The sequence below is a fragment of the Balaenoptera borealis genome (genome assembly GCF_965194805.1).
Source record: "Balaenoptera borealis genome assembly, chromosome: 1".
In the NCBI taxonomy this organism is placed as follows: Eukaryota; Metazoa; Chordata; class Mammalia; order Artiodactyla; family Balaenopteridae; genus Balaenoptera; species Balaenoptera borealis.
The window spans coordinates 85,790,276-85,807,345 of NC_138860.1; the positions used below are offsets into that span (position 1 = coordinate 85,790,276).

The 17,070-nt window shown below is 38.4% G+C and overlaps 1 protein-coding gene across 2 annotated transcripts in view; it reads left to right on the forward strand.

The window, feature by feature from the left end:
- The window catches only part of CTSS (cathepsin S), a 31,910-nt gene that overhangs the window by 11,515 nt on the left and 3,325 nt on the right, over nt 1-17,070 (forward strand). The gene's annotated exons all lie outside the window — the stretch shown is intronic.

Consider the following 17,070-nt stretch of genomic DNA (forward strand, 5'->3'; position numbering starts at 1 on the left):
TTGTTCTAGTTGAGACATCTCTTGCCTGGACTCTCCCTGTAGCCATCTAACTGGTTTCCTTTACTCTTTCTTTTTCTTTTTTAATTAAAAAAATTTTTAAATTATTTTATACAATTTTTAAAGGTTACTTTCCATTTACAGTTATTACAAAATATTGGCTATATTCCCTGGCTTGTACAATACACCCTTGAGCCTATCTTACACCCAATACTTAGTACCGCCCACTCCCCCACCCTGCCACTGGTAACCACTACTTTGTTCTCTATATCTGTGAGTCTGCTTCTTTTATGTTATACTCACTAGTTTATTGTATTTTTTAGATTCTACATATAAGCAATATCATACAGTATTTATTTTTCTGTCTGCCTTATTTCATTTAGCATAATGTCCTCCAAGTCCATCCACGTTGCTGCAAATGGCAAAATTTTCATTCTTTTTTATGGCTGAGTGGTATTCCATTATATATATACCACATCTTCTTTATCCATTCATCTGTTGATGGACACTTAGGTTGTTTCCATGTCTTGGCTGTTATAAATAATGCTGCTATGAACATTCGGGTGCATGTATCTTTTTGAATTAGTGTTTTTGTTTTTTGTTTTGGATATATACCCAGGTCTCCTTTACTCTTAAATCTATCTTTTATACTGCTTCCAATCTGGTTTGTCTAAAATATAAGTCTGGGCTTATACCTCTTATACTTAGTACCATTCATTGTGAGATGAATGTTCCCTAGTAGAAACGATGAGTCGCTATGTCTGGTCCCTACCTGCCTTGCCAGCCCCAATTCCTGGCACTTGTCTCACATTTTTCATTCTCGTTATATGGAAACATACACAGTTATAGTTCCCATACATATCATTTTACCTTTAATATCTTCATATCTTGGTTATGCTGGCCCCTCTGCCTGAAACATCCTTTCTCCTCACTTGGTTTAGTCCTCCTTTCCCTTCAAAACCAGCTCAGGCATTATCTATACCAGAAAGTTTTCCCTAAATTCTTGGGCTAGGCAAAATGTCTTTTTTTCTATGCTCCTAAAATATCCTATGCATACTGGAATATTTTACACATTATATTTAAATTGTATGTTCACCTAACTATCACTCCAATGTTCTGTATGTGCCTTTGGGGCAGAGATTATGTTTTGTCTTTGAATCCTCAGCACAGTATGTGGCACCTAACAGCCCCTCAACACATGAATTAGCTGACATCCATAAAACCCACAAACAAAAGTAATGTAGCTTTCAGAGGGAAAAAAAGAGGAAATATGAAGAGTTGAGACTTAAACGTGTCTGAAGTTTCTCCTTGTATTAGTTTTCCAGGGCTCCCATAACAAAGTATCACAAACTGAGTGGCTTAAACAACAGAAATTTATTGTCTCACAGTTCTAGAGGCTAGAAGTCAGAAGGGCTGTCACTTTCCTCTAGCTTCTGAAGTTTTGCTGGCAATCTTTGGTTTTCCTTGGCTTGTAGAAGCATCACCTGATCTCTGCCTTCATTTCCACATGACATTCTCCCTGTGTGCATGTGTATTTCTGTCCAATGTTCTCTTTTTATAAGACCAGTCATATTGGATTAGGGCCCACCCTAATGACCTGTTCTTGGCTAATTATATCTGCAATGCTTCTATTTCCAAATAAGGTCACATTCTGAAGTATTGGGAGTTAGGGTTCCAACATATTAATTTGTAAGGGACACAATTCAACCCATAACCCCCCTCAAATCTTTACTGGAAGTACCTAGTCTACAAATCATAAATAAACAAACAAAAAGTTACTTTCCTATCTTCTTCATGTTGTGGCCCACAAAGATGATGATATTTGCATGGCCCATTGGGAAAGTAGTTGAGGTGATTAATATCTTGGTTCATTTATAACCCGTTCATGGTACTGATCAGCTTGGGTCTAGACCGGTGATAACTTTTTTAAATGGAGCAATACTTTCACTTATATATATATCTTGTTTACTCCCTACAGTAGGTATTGTAAATCCTCTTCTCTATTGAAGTTTCTTCTTGAAGATTATATATCTTATGGGGTTTTAATTCAAAACATCTTCTTAGCACTTACTAATTTAACAAGCATTTTCTAGGCATCTACAATGTGACAGACATTATCTAGGCCTTGGAAATACAAAAATTAATGAGAAATCATCCTATCCTGTAAGGGCTCAAAGTCCACTTGGGAATTAGATATATTTTTAAGCAATAAAATACAACACATCATGGTATAATGTGTCTAAATGGCTATGGGGCCATAGAGGAGATGCCTAACTGCTTAAAGCTCCAGAGAGAAGGCACTACTTGCACCAAGTTTTCAGATGAATGGAACTGCTCATGTGTTGGAGGAGGGAAGTAAGTTGCCCAATGACCCAAAAAGGATATGCAATGGCACAGAAATGTGAGAGACTTCTCTGCTTTATAAACTCTCTATTGCATTTAGTTCTATGACATCTATGACATATCACTTTCCTGGCTTGTTTTGCTATATCAGCTTTAGCCTCATTTCTTAGGTTATTTTCTTCCACCTGTCCCTTACACTCTAGCTCTAGCCATGCCAAAGCAAACTCCTCTGATCCTTGAGCTTCATCTATCGCCATTATGTGCATGATACCCAGTTCACAATTTCTAAAAATTACCTTTCTACTAAGCAGCAGACTTCTATGTCCAACTTCCAACTTTAGCTCTACTTTAAAAATCAAAATTCCCCACCCACCTGCCCTACTTCCACTTACAGCACATACACACACACACACACACACACACACATTCTCTCTCTCTCTCACTCAACAAATCTAAAATCAAATTCCCCCTCTCCCTATCCCAATTTGCCCTATATCCCCCATCCATGAAAATGACTTCAGAGTAAGTTCAAGGGAAAATTATTCTCTATTTTGAGTAATACATCATCATCTTCAGATCATCAAGGCCTTGGTATCATCTTGGGCTCTTCCTTCTCTCCCTAAACCCACACAGCCCTGTCCTTTAAGCCTCTGCATCATACTTTATATGTATTTTCTCTTTTCCATTCCTAATGACATTAATTCAGATTCTCTTCTCACCCAGCTATGGAAGTATCTTCTTAAAATATGTATCATCCAAACCCAAGGTCAAAATTCTAAACAGTCTACCATTTTCGTCAAAATAAAGTCCAAACTCCTGGCCAGGCATTCAAGGGTCTCCACTAGGTAGCTTCCAACATAGCCTTTTACACTTTTCTTCCACTATATTCTCATGTACCCATACTCACACTCTGGCCGCAGCAAACTACTTTCTCATCATTCTTTAAGTTTAGAGACACTTAGCTATTTCTTTTCTCTTCTATTTTTTCTAATGATGTTTTCTTTAATTAATTAATTTTTGGCTGCATTGGGTCTTCGTTGCTGTGCACGGGCTTTCTCTAGTTGCGGCGAGCGGGGGCTACTCTTCGTTGTGGTGCACGGGCTTATTGCGGTGGCTTCTCTTGTTGAGGAGCATGGGCTCTAGGTGCAGGCTTCAGTAGTTGTGGCACAAGGGCTCAGTAGTTGTGGCTCGTGGGCTCTAGAGCGCAGGCTCAGTAGTTGTGGTGCACGGGCTTAGTTGCTCCAAGGCATGTGGGATCTTCCCAGACTAGGGCTCGAACCCGTGTCCCCTGCATTGACAGGCATTGCACCACCAGGGAAGCCCTACTTAGCTATTTCTAATTTGTTACTTGTGCCGTTTCATCTTTCTGAAATGCCCTTAAAGCCCATTGCCGCCTACAGAAACCCCACTGTCTGTGGTGAAATGGGCACCCTTATACATTCTGGTGGAAGAGTAAAGTTTTACAATCCTTCTTGAAAGCAGTTTGATAATATGAATCAGGAACTTTTTAACTGTTCATATTCTTCATCCAATTATTTCCATTTCTTGGAATCTATATGAAGAAAATAATCCTAAATTTGGGGCAAACTTCACACCTGACTTATGTAAATTGTAGCATTCTTCTCCTTTAATAGTGAAAACTAGTAAGCAAACAAAAATGCCTAACAATAGAAATAGTGTTAAATAAATTATGACATAATCAGTCCATGTGTCAGAAATTATATTTATTCAGACCATTATTAATAACCTAATAAAATACTTGGAATATATGTTTAAATGAAAAAATACATATAAATACAACATTTATATACAGTATAAGTATTAAGTTTAAAATAGTATACACCATTTCTCTGATATATGTTATACTAAAGGACCAGAAGGAATTATACCAAATGTTAATAATGGTTGTCCTTGGGACCTCCCTGTCAGTCCAGTGGTTAAGACTCTGCACTTCCACTGCAGGGGGCATGGGTTTGATCCCTGGTCAGGGAACTAAGATCCCACATGCCACAGCTTGGCCCCCCAAAAAAAAAATCTAATCTAGGATCCCACCTGCCCCGTGGCACAGCAAAAAAAAAAAAAAAAAAAAGGTTGTCTTTGTCTGCCTATACGTATTTTCAAAATTGTCTTTAACAAACCACTTATTACTTTTAAAATGAAAAAAAAAACCTTAAAAAAATCATTAAAATCCTATTCATTCTTCAAAAAACACCTACCTCAAATGCTATCTCTTCCATACCCCATTCATTTACTCAGAATTGTTTCTCTAACTTCTAAGCTTTAGCAATGCTTTATAAATTCTCTTATAGCATTTAACAAATTGTACCTTCTGTTATAGCTATTTCTATAAATCATGTTCCATTCACTAAAATATAAACTCCTCAAAGGTAGAACAGTCTCTTGTTCATTTTTGCATCTTTGTTCATACATTGATTCAACAAACATATATTAGTACCTACCGTGTGCCAAGCACAGCGCTAGGCAATGAAAAATACAGCCTTCCTATCATCCTTCAAGATACTCATAGTTTAATACGTAGAGTCAAGGAAACAGGTGTGTGCATGTACAGACCATCACAATAGAATGTAATAAATGCTAAGATGGAGGTATGCATCCGTTGCAGTGGAAGCACAGAATAAGAGTACCTGGCATAGCCTGGGGAGTCTGGGAGGGCCTTTTAGCCAGATTATTTGACTGAATCTTGAAGGATGAGAAAGAAATAACCAGACGAAAAAGGGCAATCAGAACAGAGGAAGGTAAATGTGCCAAAGTCTAGAACTGAGAGAAAGTAAATGAGTTAAGGGAACTGCATGTTCTTTTATAAAGGTAGTAGTATAAGAAGCCTGTTAGAGAGAGATGTGAGATAGGAAGGGAACAAATTATGAATGACCACAGCGATTCTGGCACTAAATCCCAGCAAGGACAGATTGGATATGTTCATGAATTCCAGGCTCCACAGAGGTTGACTCAAGCAAAACCCTCTTATATTATCAAACTTGTTCTTAATGATTTCTTAAAAGGTTAGATTCTATGTCATTCCAGTGCTACCAAGTTAACCTTAAGTAAAAGAATGTGGAGTCTTCCTCTATTTGGCCTCTTCTTTTTTATCTTCCTTTTGTTTATGCTTAATCTTCTTGGTATATATATAACACTGATCCAATGTCCCTGAATTTTTCTACCTTTCTGTACGTGAGTATTTAGCTTCTTTTTATAATACAGTATAGCATAGCAAGTAAAAGCATTTACTTTGAAGCCAGGCAGAACTTGCTTAGAATCCTAGCTCCTTAACTGTCCGTGTGACCTTAGGCAGATTATTTAATATCTTTAACTTTCAATTTTCCCATTTGTAAAATGGGAATAATAGTTTCAAGATTACTATAAGGATTTAACAAGATAATGTATGTAAAACACTTAGCACATAGTGTCTGGCACATAATATGTCCAATAAATCATAGTTATTATTTCTATTATTATTCCTCCTTTGAAGCTCTATAAAGAGAATACAATCTAATGCAGAAAACTATGCCCTTAGTAACATCCCAACCGTAAATGCAGCTAGAAGTTTTACAGAATGCTTTCAGAATGTCTAGCATATAAGCAAATGATTTAATACCAGGCATAACTGAGTAAAAATTATTTTATGGGGACCAAAATAATGCAAAATACCTTATTATACAACACTCTGATGGTTTGACTTAATTCAGGAATAAAACTAGAGCATCTAAGTGAGGAATGATGAACTACATATTTTTCAGGGACATCTCCCTAAATATTAGGCAGTAGAGATTTTGAGGTTAAACTATCTAGAAGATCCTTAAGTATTTGGATAGTCTATGTTGCCAATGATGGGCAGATCTATAAATTTAGAAAGCTAGCTGAGCTAGAGATACAACGGCTATGTACTTAGAAAAGTTTAGGAGCCTAAACTTGGTCAGAAGGCCACCCCAGTCTAAGGGACTGCCCACAAGATGGGCCAAGATTGTCTTTGCAAAAAAAAGGGAGGAGTTTAATTTAACATACAGATCAATGAGTAATGAAGGCTCCACAGTTACTGGGCATGAGACAACTTTGGCCTGAGGAAAACATATTAAAGATGTTAACTATGTGCCCATTAGAACCTTAAACACACACACACACACCCGCATGCATGCACACACACATACACAACCATGCATGCAAACACACACACCAAAAAACTAAGTAAGCACCCAGGACCCCTTTAAGCAATATCTGGTGAACTCTCTAAAATAAACAGTTGCAAAATAGATGGGCCTCTAGGTCATGCAGTAAGTTGATGGATTGGGTTGGGGGTGGGTACAGAAATGACTCTTCTTCATCCATAAGTGGCATTAAGTTATTAAAATATAAGTTAGGGGGCTTCCCTGGTGGCACAGTGGTTGACAATCTGCCTGCCAATGCAGGGGACACGGGTTCGAGCCCTGGTCTGGGAAGATCCCACATGCCGCGGAGCAACTAGGCCCGTGTGCCACAATTACTGAGCCTGCGCGTCTGGAGCCTGTGCTCTGCAACAAGAGAGGCCACCATAGTGAGAGGCCCGTGCACCGCGATGAGGAGTGGCCCCCACTTGCCACAGCTGGAGAGGGCCCTCGCACAGAAACGAGGACCCAACACAGCCAAAAATAAATTAATTAATTAATTTTAAAAAATTTCAATTTGCCAAGTGCCATATTTAAAAAAAAAAATGTATATATATATATATAAGTTAGAAGAAAGAACATATTCCATTTTCCTTCACTGAAAACTGTTGAATGATCTCTCAAGAGAGCCTGATTTTTTTTTTTTGGCTGCATTGGGTCTTTGTTGCTGCACGCGGGCTTTTCTCTAGTTGTGGCAAGCGGGGGCTACTCTTCGTTGCAGTGAGCGGGCTTCTCATTGCGGTGGCTTCTCTTGTTGCAGAGCACGGGCTCTAGGCGAGCGGGCTTCAGTAGTTCCGGCATGTGGGCTCAGCAGTTGTGGTTCACGGGCTCTAGAGCGCAGGCTCAGTAGTTGTGGCACACGGGCTTAGTTGCTCGGCGGCATGTGGGATCTTCCCAGACCAGGGCTGGAACCTGTGTCCCCTGCATTGGCAGATGGATTCTATTTTTTTTTTATTTTTAAATTTAATTTTATTTATTTTTTTATACAGCAGGTTCTTATTAGTCATCAGTTTTATACGCATCAGTGTATACATGTCAATCCCAATTGCCCAATTCATCACACCACCACCCCTACCCACCGCCGCTTTCCCCCCTTGGTGTCCATACGTTTGTTCTCTACATCTGTGTCTCAACTTCTGCCCTGCAAACAAGTTCATCTGTACCATTTTTCTAGGTTCCACAAACATGCGTTAATATACGGTATTTGTTTTTCTCTTTCTGACTTACTTCACTCTGTATGACAGTCTCTAGATCCATCCACGTCTCAACAAATGACCCAATTTCATTCCTTTTTATGGCTGAGTAATATTCCATTGTATATATGTACCACAACTTCTTTATCCATTCATCTGTTGATGGGCATTTAGGTTGCTTCCATGACCTGGCTATTGTAAATAGTGCTGCAATGAACATTGGGGTGCATGTGTCTTTTTGAATTATGGTTTTCTCTGGGTATATGCCCAGTAGTGGGATTGCTGGATCACATGGTAATTCTATTTTTAGTTTTTTAAGGAATCTCCATACTGTTCTCCATAGTGGCTGTATCAATTTACATTCCCACCAACAGTGCAAGAGGGTTCCCTTTTCTCCACGCCCTCTCCAGCATTTGTTGTTTGTAGGTTTTCTGATGATGCCCATTCTAACTGGCGTGAGGTGATACCTCATTGTTGTTTTGATTTGCATTTCTCTAATAATTAGTGATGTTGAGCAGCTTTTCATGTGCTTCGTGGCCATCTGTATGTCTTCTTTGGAGAAATGTCTATTTAGGTCTTCTGCCCATTTTTGGATTGGGTAGTTTGTTTTTTTAATATTGAGCTGCATGCACTGTTTATATATTTTGGAGATTAATCCTTTGTCCATTGATTCATTTGCAAATATTTTCTCCCATTCTGAGGGTTGTCTTTTCGTCTTGTTTATAGTTTCCTTTGCTGTGCAAAAGCTTTTAAGTTTCATTAGGTCCCATTTGTTTATTTTTGTTTTTATTTCCATTACTCTAGGAGGTGGATCAAAAAAGATCTTGCTGTGATTTATGTCAAAGAGTGTTCTTCCTATGTTTTCCTCTAAGAGTTTTATAGTGTCCCATCTTACATTTAGGAATCTAATCCATTTTGAGGTTTTTTTTGTGTATGGTGTTAGGGAGTGTCCTAATTTCATTCTTTTACATGTAGCTGTCCAGTTTTCCCAGCACCACTTATTGAAGAGACTGTCTTTTCTCCATCGTATATTCTTGCCTCCTTTGTCATAGATTAGTTGACCATAGGTGCGTAGGTTTATCTCTGGGCTTTCTGTCTTGTTCCATTGATCTATGTTTCTGCTTTTTTGCCAGTACCATATTGTCTTGATTACTGTAGCTTTGTAGCATAGTCTGAAGTCAGGGAGTCTGATTCCTCCAGCTCCGTTTTTTTCCCTCAAGACTGCTTTGGCTATTCGGGGTCTTTTGTGTCTCCATAGAAATATTAAGATTTTTTGTTCTAGTTCCGTAAAAAATGCCATTGGTAATTTGATAGGGATTGCATTGAATGTGTAGATTGCTTTGGGTAGTATAGTCATTTTCACAATATTGATTCTTCCAATCCAAGAACATGGTATATCTCTCCACCTGTTGGTATCATCTTTAATTTCTTTCATCAGTGTCTTATAGTTTTCTGCATACAGGTCTTTTGTCTCCCTAGGTAGGTTTATTCCTAGGTATTTTATTCTTTTTGTTGTAATGGTAAATGGGATTGTTTCCTTAATTTCTCTTTCAGATTTTTCATCATTAGTGTATAGGAATGCAAGAGATTTCTGTGCATTAATTTTGTATCCTGCAACTTTACCAAATTCATTGATTAGCTCTAGTAATTTTCTGGTGGCATCTTTAGGATTCTCTATGTACAGTATCATGTCATCTGCAAACAGTGACAGGTTTACTTCTTCTTTTCCAATTTGTATTCCTTTTATTTCTTTTTCTTCTCTGATTGCCGTGGCTAGGACTTCCAGAACTATGTTGAATAATAGCGGTGAGAGTGGACATCCTTGTGTTGTTCCTGATCTTAGAGGAAATGCTTTCAGTTTTTCACCATTGAGAATGATGTTTGCTGTGGGTTTGTTGTATATGGCCTTTATTATGTTGAGGTAGGTTCCCTCTATGCCCACTTTCTGGAGAGTTTTTTTCATAAATGGGTGTTGAATTTTGTCAAAAGCTTTTTCTGCATCTATTGAGATGATCATATGGTTTTTATCCTTCAATTTGTTAATATGATGTATCACATTGATTGATTTGCGTATATTGAAGAAGCCTTGAATCCTAGGATAAATCCCACTTGATCATGGTGTATGATCCTTTTAATATGTTGTTGGATTCTGTTTGCTAGTATTTTGTTGAGGATTTTTGCATCTATATTCATCAGTGATATTGGTCTGTAATTTTCTTTTTTTGTAGTATCTTTGTCTGCTTTTGGTATCAGGGTGATGGTGGCCTCATAGAATGTGTTTGGGAGTGTGCCTTCCTCTGCAATTTTTTGGAAGAGTTTGAGAAGGATGGGTGTTAGCTTTTCTCTAAATGTTTGATAGAATTCACCTGTGAAGCCATCTGGTCCTGGACTTTTGTTTGTTGGAAGATTTTTAATCACAGTTTCAATTTCATTACTTGTGATTGGTCTGTTCATATTTTCTGTTTCTTCCTGGTTCAGTCTTGGAAGGTTATACCTTTCTAAGAATTTGTCCATTTCTTCCAGGTTGTCCATTTTATTGGCATAGAGTTGCTTGTAGTAGTCTCTTAGGATGCTTTGTATTTCTGCAGTGTCTGTTGTAACTTCTCCTTTATCATTTCTAATTTTATTGATTTGAGTCCTCTCCCTCTTTTTCTTGATGAGTCTGGCTAATGGTTTATCAATTTCGTTTATCTTCTCAAAGAACCAGCTTTTAGTTTTATTGATCTTTGCTATTGTTTTCTTTGTTTCTATTTCATTTATTTCTGCTCTGATCTTTATGATTTCTTTCCTTCTGCTAACTTTGGGTTTTGTTTGTTCTTCTTTCTCTCGTTCCTTTAGGTGTAAGGTTGGATTGTTTATTTGAGGTTTTTCTTGTTTCTTGAGGTAGGCTTGTTTGGCTGTAAATTTTCCTCTTAGAACTGCTTTTGCTGCATTCCATAGCTTTTGGATTGTCGTGTTTTCATTGTCAGTTGTCTCTAGGTATTTTTTGATTTCCTCTTTGATTTCTTCAGTGATCTCTTGGTTATTTAGTAACGTATTGTTTAGCCTCCATGTGTTTGTGTTTTTTACGTTTTTTCCCCTGTAATTCATTTCTAATTTCATAGCCTTGTGGTCAGAAAAGATGCTTGATATGATCTCAATTTTCTTAAATTTACTGAGGCTGGATTTGTGACCCAAGATGTGATCTATCCTGGAGAATGTTCCATGCGCACTTGAGAAGAAAGTGTAATCTGTTGTTTTTGGATGGAATGTCCTATAAATATCAATTAAATCTATCTGGTCTATTGTGTCATTTAAAGCTTGTGTTTCCTTATTTATTTTCATTTTGGATGATCTGTTCATTGGTGTAAGTGAGGTGTTAAAGTCCCCCACTATTATTGTGTTACTGTTGATTTCCTCTTTTATAGCTGTTAGCAGTTGCCTTATGTATTGAGGTGCTCCTATGTTGGGTGCATTCATATTTACCATTGTTATGTCTTCTTCTTGGATTGTTCCCTTGATCATTATGTAGTGTCCTTCCTTGTCTCTTGTAACATTCTTTATTTTAAAGTCTATTTTATCTGATATGAGTATTGCTTCTCCAGCTTTCTTTTGATTTCCATTTGCATGGAATATCTTTTTCCATCCCCTCACTTTCAGTCTGTATGTGTCCCTAGGTCTGAAGTGGGTCTCTTGTAGACAGCATATATATGGGTCTTGTTTTTGTATCCATTCAGCCAGTCTGTGTCTTTTGGTTGGAGCATTTAATCCATTCACGTTTAAGGTAATTATCGATATGTATGTTCCTATGACCATTTTCTTAATTGTTTTGGGTTTGTTTTTGTAGGTCCTTTTCTTCTCTTGTGTTTCCCACTTAGAGAAGTTCCTTTAGCATTTGTTGTAGAGCTGGTTTGGTGGCGCTGAATTCTTTCAGCTTTTGCTTCTCTGTAAAACTTTTGATTTCTCCATCGAATCTGAATGAGATCCTTGCCAGGTAGAGTAATCTTGGTTGTAGGTTCTTCCCTTTCATCACTTTAAATATGTCATGCCACTCCCTTCTGGCTTGTAGAGTTTCTGCTGAGAAATCAGCTGTTAGCCTTATGGGAGTTCCCTTGTATGTTATTTGTCATTTTTCCCTTGCTGCTTTCAATAATTTTTCTTTGTCTTTAATTTTTGCCACTTTGATTACTATGTGTCTCGGCGTGTTTCTCCTTGGGTTTATCCTGTATGGGACTTGCTGTGCTTCCTGGACTTGGGTGGCTATTTCCTTTCCCATGTTAGGGAAGTTTTCGACTATAATCTCTTCAAATATTTTCTTGGGTCCTTTCTCTCTCTCTTCTCCTTCTGGGACCCCTATAATGTGAATGTTGTTGGGTTTAATGTTGTCCAGAGGTCTCTTAGGCTGTCTTCATTTCTTTTCATTCTTTTTTCTTTATTCTGTTCCACAGCAGTGAATTCCACCATTCTGTCTTCCAGGTCACTTATCCGTTCTTCTGCCTCAGTTATTCTGCTATTGATTCCTTCTAGTGTAGTTTTCATTTCAGTTATTGTGTTGTTCATCTCTGTTTGTTTGTTCTTTAATTCTTCTAGATCTTTGTTAAACATTTCTTGCATCTTCTATATCTTTGCCTCCATTCTTTTTCTGAGGTCCTGGATCATCTTCACTATCATTATTCTGAATTCTTTTTCTGGAAGGTTGCCTATCTCCACTTCATTTAGTTGTTTTTCTGGGGTTTTATCTTGTTCCTTTGTCTGGTACATAGCCCTCTGCCTTTTCATCTTGTCTATCTTTCTGTGAATGTGGTTTTTGTTCCACAGGCTGCAGGATTGTAGTTCTTCTTGCTTCTGCTCGCCCTGTAGCCTACTAGTGTTGGAGGTTCTCCTGCAGAGGCAGGGGGTGGCTGTGGCTCACTGCAGGGACAAGGACACTGGCAGCAGAAGTTCTGGGAAGTACTCCTTGGCGTGAGCCCTCCCAGAGTCTGGCAGGTGGATTCTTAACCACTGTGCCACCAGGGAAGCCCGAGCCTGATCTTAAAGTAGAGTTAGGGTAAACGTTTTATACTAAACCTTATAGGAATTTATATTAAATTCATACATACTGCCTCTTCTCCATGGAATCGAAGGCTGAAAAAAAGATGTAAAAAGAAAAAAGTTGTAGCCTAGTGGTTTTCCTTAGAGATTTCTCTATAAAGAGATTAAGAGGGCTTTCCTGGTGGCGCAGTGGTTAAGAATCCGCCTGCCAATGCAGGGGACACGGGTTCGAGCCCTGGTCCGGGAAGATCCCACATGCCGCGGAGCCACTAAGCCCGTGCGCCACAACTACTGAGCCTGCGCTCTAGAGCCTGCGAGCCACAACTACTGAAGCCCGTGTGCCACAACTACTGAAGCCCGCGTGCCTAGAGCCACTGCTCCACAACAAGAGCAGCCACCGCAATGAGAAGCCTGCACACCACAACAAGAGTAGCCCCCACTCTCAGCAGCTAGAGAAAACCCACGTGCAGCAGCGAAGACCCAATGCAGCCAAAAATTAAATAACTGGGAAAAAAAAGAGATTAAGAATGTGCATATTGGTTTATAACTCAGAACAGGTATTTATTACACCACTTCATTGAAATCACTCTTGCCGAGATTGCCACTCACTTCCATCTTGCCTCATTAAACAGTTTTCAAAGTCTCACCTTACCTGTCCTCTTAACATTTGATATATAATTACTCTCTCCTTTCTGAAACACTCTTTATTTGACTTTCAGGGGACCACATTCTCCTGGTTTTCTTCCTGCTCTACTTCTCAGTCTCCTGAGTTCCTTAGTTCCTTTTATTACTTCTTGCTTATAAATATTAGACTGCCCCAGGCCTCAGTTCCCCCTCTCTCTAGGCTTACTCCTTAAGTAATCTCATTTAGTCTCATGGTTTTAAATACCAGGTATGTGTTGATGACTCTCATCTTTGTATCTTTAGCCCTAATCTCTCCCCTGAGCTCCAGATTCCACGTCCAGCAGTCTACCAGCTGTGTGTCTACAGGTCTCTTTAACTTAACATGTTCAAAATAGAACTCTTGACTCCCTGCTACTGCCCCAATTTTCCCCATCTTAGTAAATGCCAACAGCACTTACCCCAGGCCAAAAAACATTGGAGCCATCTCTTCTTTCTTCATATGATACCCTACATCTAAACCATCAGCAAATCCTGTCATTTCTACCATCATTAAATTATCCCAAACCTTATCACTTCTCAATATCTCTACTGTTACCACTCTAGTTCAAGCCACTGTCCATCTCTCTTTGTCTATTGCAGTAAATCTCCCAACTGATAATCACTTTCCCTCTTATTTGCCTATAGTCAATCCTCTACACTGTAGCCAGAATGAGCTTTTTTAAATCAGAAAGCAGATGTTATTACTCTTCTACTCCAAACCCTCTAATAGCTTTCCTTCACACTCAGAATAAGACCCATGTCTGTTAAAAGCAGGACATTATCTGGTTTCAGCCTGCCTCTCCAACCACCTCTCCAATTGCTTTCCCCTCTCTCACTGAGATCTAGGTACACTAGCCTTGTTGTTGTTTCCCAGACACACCAAGCTTATTCCCAGCTCTTTTCCCAGATTTTTGTATCACTTGCACCTTCAGTTTACTTAGCTCTTTGCTCAAATATTTCCTCAGATAAGCATCCCCTGACTACACCATCTAAAATGTAGCCCATGGGACTTCCCTAGCGGTCCAGTGGTTAGAACTCTGCGCTTTCACTGCTGGGCCCCGGTTCGATCACTGGTTGGGGAACTAAGATCCTGCAAGCCGCACGGCATGGCCAAAAAATAAAATAAATTAAAAAAAAAAAAATGTAGCCCGGATTCCCAACACTCTGTATCCCCTTACCCTTTATTTTTCTTTATAGTACTTATCATATCATATCATATCATATTATGTATTTCTTTGTTTATTATATGTTTCCCATATAGAATGCATAGGCTTTAAAAAGACTTTGTCTACCTTGTTTAGTTCCATAATCCTAACGCCTAGAATAGTGTCTGGCACAGCCTAAGAAGTTCAAGGCTGCAATTTATTACAAAGGAAATTGGCATATATTTTAGAAGGAATATCTAATAAGTTAGTAGTCTATAATATGCAGGGAGAATGTAGGGGGACAAACCATCTTGCTTTGTCACTGAGTAAGGGGTTTCCCAGGCCATAGGACTTTATTTTTAAAACCAGGACAATCCTAGGGAAAGTGGAACTGTTGGTCACCCTAGAAAAACACTACATACTTTTAAAGGGGATGGACTTGAGTCAAATCAGATGGACTTATACTTGGATAAGAACAAAAATAGCTACCTCTACTTGTTGAGCATTTACTACAGACACTGTGCAAGCACTTTAAATACATTTTCTCATTTAATTTTTAAGGTAATCTATGAGATAGGCATTTTATCCCCATAACACAGAATAGGAAACTCCTGATACTAAGAGAGTTAAGAAACTTGCCCAGAATTGAACAGTTTGAGTGAAAGGGCTATAGAGTTGATAAAAATAAACAACTTGGTAAGGACTGGAATGAGCATTTGGAACTGAACTTGAACAGTTCTGAAGACAAGAATTTGTCCTCAAATATTTATTTAGCTTGAGATTTTTAATCAGCTGTATTTTTAAAAGGAGGGTTAGCAGTACTCCGCCAAAAAAGAGGTCTGGGATCTACAAAGTTTGGGCCAGTTGATCTCGTCCAGATACTGAGTGGGATCTGGGACTCCTAGCTCTCACTGACTGAGTTCATATTACTACTCCTAAGAGCCTCAATTCAACTTTCATTACCAGAACTTAGGTCTAAACTCAGCTTATCTAAAAATTTTTACCTTGTTTTTAGGCAGTGAAATAACTATATAGTAACATATAGCAATATACTAATTATATAAGATCCTGGATGTTCTGGTTTGAATTTCATTCCCCATACTACCTCTCTCACAGGAAGATAGTATAAAAGTTAGAGTAGGCTTTGGAATAAAACAACCCTAGATTTGAACCCTTGATTCACAATTAACCATCTGTGTGACTTTGGGCAAGCCACTTTACCTCTGCCAGTTTTTCTCTTTAGTAAAAAGAAGATAATACCTACCTCACAGGATGATGATTAAATGAGATAATATATGTTAAGCTGCTTAGCACAGAGTAAGTGCTCAATAAGTGGTGGCTATTGCTATTAATAATAATAGCTTAGCCAGAATTTATTATCGCTTTTGCTTATCAAACCGGATACTAAAAAAGCACTGCATCCATTGATGAGAGGTGACAGCGGAGTTTGGATTTTTTTCTCAAGGTGTTGGTGAGGCATTAAAGGATTTTGAGCAGGGGAGTGGCAATAAATGAAAGGAATCAAAAAAGGAGCCCAGGGAATTCCCTGGAGGTCCAGTGGTTAGGACTTGGCGCTTTCACTGCTGAGGGCCCTGGTTCAATTGCTGGTCAATCCCGTAAGACGCTTGGTGCGGCCAAAAAAAAATAAAGAAGGAGCCCATAAGAGAGTTTAAGAAAGAGTGACCAGAGAGAGAAGAGAAAATCAGGACACAGTAGTGTCTTAAAGCCAAGAGAGAAGTGAGGTGAGAGTAGACAACTGTGTTAAATGGTACAAGAGAGAGAGAAATAAGACCGGAAGAGTCCAGTGAATGGCTGATACATAGAACATTTAAGGCCTATTGAAGCACAGTTGTTTTAAATTATGCCACTTGTCTTCTTCCAATAGTCCAGCATTTCTTAGTTTCTCCACTGCATGCAAAAACACAACCTTCCTTTGAGTTCTGAGCAGAAGTTTGCAATGGCTTCCCTCTGACTATGGACTTAAACAAGTTCCTCAGTCTGCTGTCCTAAGCTCTGCACAATATGGCCCCAAACCAACTTTCTATCTTCTTTTCACACTACTCCCCTAAAGATGTTCAGTTTTCCCTTCAACTAAATTTCCTGCTGCTCTCCAAATACAAACACAGTATTTCATGCTTTTATTTGTATACTAGTTATAGCACAATTCATACAGAATATGAATTCTGCCTCATAATTATTTGTACACCTACAATTATAAAATCTCACAATCATAAAAGACTTCACAAGTCATTTCTCTTACAAGAATTTTGTCAATTTTTTCACTAGTATGTGAAAAAGGGAGAAAAAAGAATATTTTGGTAAATCTTTCATAGATCTAAATTTATTTGTCTCAAAGGACTATACTTAAATTAGAGGTTATGTCCTCTTAAGTTTTGTTTTTGGTGTTAAAATGTCCTTTCTTTTACAATTTGATGGTGATAATAAAGGGTTTTGTTTTTTTTAATGTCTGTACTTGCTAACTTAAAAACTGGTAACCTTATGTCAATCTGCAAAATTTTTTGAAATTCTCAAAGTCCATGAAATGAAAAAGTGAGGAACCAT